A 6,283-nucleotide genomic window follows, 5' to 3' on the forward strand; every position below is an offset into this window, starting at 1 on the left:
TTCACTCACAACACTCGTTTAGTTTAGTCCTTTATAGATTAACACAGAATTGTGTGAAAAACGAAGAGAGAGAGAGAGAGAGAGAGAGAGAGAGAGAGAGAGAGAGAGAGAGAGAGAGAGAGAGAGAGAGAGAGAAAGAGAGAGAGAGACTATTTTAGGAACTTCTGACCATTTTCACTCCCAACACTCATATAGTTTAGTCCTTTACAGATTAACACAGAATTGTGTGAGAAACAAAGAGCATCCAGTGCAAACACTTTGTTGGGAACAGACGTCTGAGAAAAGTAGCGTGAGTGGTTAAAGCTGAAAGGAAACCCAAGTCAACTCTGTTCCTCCGTGGTGAGCAGAAGAGCATCTCAAACCTTCAGGTGGATGGGTTACAACAGCAGGAAACCAAACTGGGTTCCAGTTTTATCAACAAAGAACAGGAACAAGAACAGGAATCTCAGTTTCAAGCCCTTCCTCTCAGCTCATTTTTCTAAACATGAACCTCCACTGCTCCCGTGGCAGGTCTTCTGTTGTGACAATGACATCAATTCATGAAACGGTTCCAAAAAAAGGGGATAGCTCTTTTTTACCCTGTCCGTTCTGATTAGCAACATGCTAACCCGTTTAAAAAGGTCGAAAGAGAAGTCAGAGAATGTATTTGTTCTCTATTCAAAACAGATATCTTTCATTTGAGTCTCTAGTGAAAAGTGAAGTACCAAAACAAAACAAGACAAGTCTTGTCTTATTTATCACCAAATCTTACCAAAAAAATGATATCTATCATTCAGTCATGTTAGTTTTTCTCACTTTCACGAGTAAGGTATTTTATGCTACTGGAAATTCAAAAGGTTTTAAACAAGTTGTAAACATAAAAACAAGTCTATAAATGATAGGAACTGTCTATGGAAATTTCAGGAATAAGAAGCACTAAGGCTCCTATACGTAAATAGCCAGAACAATACTGTACATACATAATAAAGCTAATATTTGAGTAGTTAGCTGATGTTCAATGAGAGGTCAGTGGACTTCATTTTACAGTTAAAGTGTTCCTGGTTTGCAGAACGTCTGAGAAGCCGTTCTACCCCACACTTCCCTCTTCCATTCCTCCTTCTTGCCCTCTCTTGTTTATTTTAATTGGCCGAGTGCCAACTATTCCTCGCTTTGCCTCCATGCTGCTCTGTGATCTCTTCCCCTGGGCCTTTTTGTCTCCAAAACTCAGTTTAATGAGTAAGAAACTTGAGAGCTCTTGGGTCAGCCCAGTCAGCGGCTCTTTAAAGACAGGTGATCACAGTCTTTATCTAATCTTCTCGGTTAAACATTTATTTTCATAGATTTCATTGTCCATGAATGCTCCATTGTTTGATGTTGCTGATGTTTGCGTGTTCTGTTCACTTTTAATCCAGTCTCTAATATCACTCACAGATCACAGCCTAATCGTAAACCAGTGTGCTCTTAAAACATGCTTCAGTTTTAAGGTTAAGACGTTCAACTGGTATTTGTTTCTCACCACTAGATGGTAGTAACTTCTGTTAGTGACTTGCTGTTGCCTGTTAGTGTGATAACAACCCATCTTAGTTTACTCACCTGATTACCGAGGTGAACAAACTTTAGTCCTGGTTGATTAATTGTATTTTTTTTTTACCTTTTCCAAAGGAATAAAATGAATACAGTAAGAGCCACCGTTGACTCCCAAATGGCTCATTGACAGTTTTTTATCTTTGTCCATAAAATCTTTCTAAAATCTTGAAGGAATAAAAATGCATAAAAATGAAAGCATATAAATGGGTTTCCTCCTATTCTGTCATATATGATCCCTCAGTAAATGTGTATAGAGTATAGATATAGTATAGAGAGGTTATGAAGAAAAATAAAGCCTAGAGGGAAGCGGAAGAGATTCACCATGCGTCTGTTAGATTGCTTTGCTAATTTACGCTCTAATTCACAGACAGGCTTTAAAATTCAATCACAACTGGAAAACTTAACCAAAATCTAATACACATTCAGTCACTGCATATAAAACTGTACATGTGTTCAGCTTTAACTCTCCAGATGACATTTATTGAGCTCCTTAACAGACACAGAAAATATTTTAAAGATTTCATAATCAGGCATGAGGCTTAATTTTGTTTCCTGCATTTGATTTGCTCTTTAACCTCACACACACACACACACACACACACACACACACACACACACACACACACACACACACACACACACACACACACACACAAAATCCCCTCATCACACAACCTAAAATCTCTTCAGGGACTATCTGAAAGTCCCCTCCCCACCCTCTTGCTTTGCTACCACATCCCCTGTGTGTGTATTGTGTGTATTGTGTGTGTGTGTGTGTGTGTGTGTGTGTGTGTGTGTGTGTGTGTGTGTGTGTGTGTGTGTGTGTGTGTCCGTGTGTCCCTTGTCTTAGCCCCACTTGCTAGGCAGATGGCTCTTTGTTGAGGTTTTACAATAGAACTGAGGTCACTATGGTGCTCTATTGGCACACACTTCATGTCATTTTATCTCTCTTCAATCTGATGCTTTAATATTCCTCCTTATTAAGGTGGTGAGTTCTCATAGCATGCACATAAACCTGCACAGAGTCTACAGTCTCTACAGCGTATGTGACTTTTCTCAAGTCAGGAACAAGGTTGTGGGTTTTGAAAAATTATTTTTAAAAATAGGAAAAAGTATACATGGAAATAAATGAAAGTCTGAGTGACACGGATAACATGCAATCCAAAAGGAAAACGTCAGCTGGAGCTGAGGGGGAAAAAATGCTAATTTGCCGTCTGGTTTATTAGGCCTTCCTCCAATTCCCTCACGCAAGCAGACCGTGAAGAAAACTCTCCACGTCTATTCCCTGCCTGGACTTCACTGGAGGCAATGACTTCTGAGTGAGGGAAGTTTGGAACATGAGGTGTGAAACTGTTAAAAGTGAAGTGCTACATGTTTGAACAGTGCCACAGGAACCGAAGCCAAGTGCAAGTAAAGACCTGTCGAGACGGTGAAGTTAGATCATTAGCCAGACAAAAAAAAAATCCAGAGTGTGGGTGGTGAGTACAGGTAAAGGGGCTGCACCAATGAGAAGATCCACCTCATTCGAATCTCTGGAAATTTCTACCAGAAATCCAAGCTGACTGAGTGGGCTGAGCTTTTATCTCATTTTCTCCTAAAACCTTCATGTTAACCTCCAATGCAGGAACTGGTACAGATTTACAACATACTTCATGTAGCATGCTATTTTTCCGCACATTCATTGCGTTACGCAGCTAAGGACCACAGCTACTGAGTTCATTTTAATTATATTAGTATATTAAACACAAAATCAGACTTTATTAAAACATTGTAAAAAAAAAAAAAAAAGCTAAATCCTTTGATAGCCTTTAGCCAACATTTGCTTTTGATATGAAACTAGCATTTGTAAAAAGTATAGCATAGATGTGATTAGCTAACATTTTGTAGAATAAGTTTTAATAATAAAGAAAACACATTTTATAAATACAAGAATCGTGTACATAGTGATAAATAGCATTGATGTTCCTAGCTAAATTTAGCGTTTATTACTAGCAAGCTAATTTAACAACGTCAGAATCACTTTTTTACATTTAAACATTGTTTCTGTCTTTAAAAAAAGAGCACATATAGATTAGTAATTTCATCACGCTAACACTGGAGACTCCTTTCATAACTTATACGTCTTCTGAATAAGAACTTTTTAATTTGTTATGTGAATATGTCATAGAAAAAGAACCAACAACTTGTCAGGTGAATTGACCAATCAGGGTTTGATATGTAGAGATCTACCAGCTCCAGTTCGATTCTGCAATATTAAAGAGGAGATGTGAACTCCATGTGATCTTTTGCATCAATACAACATGTATCAGATTGTATATTTATAATCACACCCTCCTGTGTCACCCATATGAGGATGAGGTTCACCTTTGAGTCTGGTTCCTCTCAAGGTTTCTTCCTTTACCATCTAAGGGAGTTTTTCCTCGCCACAGTGACCTCTGTCACCTCAGACTTGCTCATTGGGAATAAATACATACACATTGTGAACTAAATATATCTAATATTAATCTTGAATTTTGTATTCTATTAATCTTCATATTATTCTTTATATTAACCTTTTGTTCTATGTTTATGTTCTGTAAAGCTGCTTTGAGACAATGATGTCGTTATACAAATAAACTTGAATTGAACTGAAATGGCCTTATGTATGTGGTGTTTGCCTGTTCCCCCCGTGCCTCGGGGGTTTCCTCCGGGTACTCCGGTTTCCTCCCCCGGTCCAAAGACATGCATGGTAGGTTGATTGGCATCTCTGGAAAATTGTCCGTAGTGTGTGAGTGAGTGAGTGAATGAGAGTGTGTGTGTGCCCTGTGATGGGTTGGCACTCCGTCCAGGGTGTAATCCTGCCTTCATGCCCGATGACACCTGAGATAGGCACAGGCTCCCCGTGACCCGAGGTAGTTCGGATAAGCGAGTGAGTGAGTGAGTGAGTGAGTGAGTGAATTTAATTGAATGTAGAATCATTAGCATGACAACAGCTGTTGGTGATACTTTCACCATGTGGGAATCGCTGCATGCTGCTGAAGGTATGATCTTGTATCTAATAAACCTGAAGGGATAAAGATATGTACTGGTTGCACTAATTTTTACCAGGTTTCCTACTAGGCCATTGAAAATCCATGCCTAATGTATTAGCCAGTGCTGTTGTGAATGAAACAGCACAGCTTGCCCCCACACAGGATCTCCTCAAAATAATAGCAATTTCTTTCCCTCCAAAATCTCAACCTCTGACATTAGAAACAGCTCTTTCCCTGCTTCCCTCTACAGGTATCATGTTACAGCTCGGAGCTTTGTCTCCACATTCAGGCAAAACACTAATTACATTCTTTTAGCTACACAAACCTGTTTGAACAAAGTTAGCCCAGATAAAATTAACGATGGTTTCAGTGCAACGTGAGCAAGCAGAAACATTGTTAACATTAAAAACAGAAGATAAAAAAAATACCATATTGATACACATCAGCTTCTATTTTTATTTGCTGTACGCAGGTACCAGGGGATATGACCCAGTCTCCTAAATTATACATCATCTAGACATCATTATGGATAGATGGATTTGCTTGCAGCATTACAGTATTTAACCACATCAGAGCTAGCCTGTGTTACAGGATCCATTAAGGTGAAGATACAACACTGCATGAAGTGTTAAAACCGATGAAATCTCTCACAATAAAACTAAAGGTGACAGAACAGTGCATATTTATATATTTAAATGATTCCTTTATTAGTAATCATTTTAAATATATAAATATGCACTGTTCTGTCACCTTTAGTTTTAATGTCCAGGTACTATTTAAAACTGATTATTATCCCAAAGGTAATATGTCACAAAAGTAAATATTTATCTTTATAAATGAGTTGGAATTACAGGATAAATCTAACATTCAGGGTTTAATCCTATATAAATAGATGAATATACCGTACGTTTATTTGAAAGACAATGGCAATAAAATCTCAAATCCCTTGAATCCTTCATCTTATACTACTTACAATAAACTCCTCCCTCTCGCTCTCAAAAAAAAAAAAAAAGCACCGAAGAGCAGCAGGCAATTTTTGGATGAGATCCAGTATCCATGGAAACTAATCGAGCTCGTAGGCAGGCTGTGGGTATACAGAGGGGGAATATGCACTACAGGAAATGACCTAACAAAACCTCCCTTCTCCCATTGCTCCCATTTTCCAGTGGCACAGCATGAGTAATGCTTGGACCTGATCGCTGATTTTTTTTTTTTTTCTTCCCTAAACTTACTGTTGCTTGTCTGGATCTGTGCAGCAGACAGCCGTCTCGGTGTGCCGGCTCTACACATGGACTTAATTTCCTAAATAAAAGAGCCTCTATATACAGAATGGAATGAGTTCCACTCCTTTGTCTGAAGACAAACAGGAGGCTTTATGTGATTATGTTCATTAATCTCCTTAAAAAAGTCTCGAACGCTGTCATCTCGACACCAAGATCCGCATCCAAAGCACATCATGTGAAGCTCTGTGGTTTTAGGTCTGGGATTACAACACATTTCACTGCTTTCATCTCTGTGCGTAATTGCACCCGTCATCTGCCTGGCCATAATTATAACCTTCTTTTTTGGAAAACTTGCGACCCTGGCTTCAGAAAGCTTCACGTTGTGGGAAAAATGATTTCTGAACAGTTATAGTCGCAGGCATTGGTTCTGGTGAACGGTGGCACTCAGAGCCAAGTCGATGTTTATCATCCTCTCATCCATTT

Source organism: Tachysurus fulvidraco, chromosome 2 (genome assembly GCF_022655615.1).
Source record: "Tachysurus fulvidraco isolate hzauxx_2018 chromosome 2, HZAU_PFXX_2.0, whole genome shotgun sequence".
Taxonomy (NCBI): domain Eukaryota; kingdom Metazoa; phylum Chordata; class Actinopteri; order Siluriformes; family Bagridae; genus Tachysurus; species Tachysurus fulvidraco.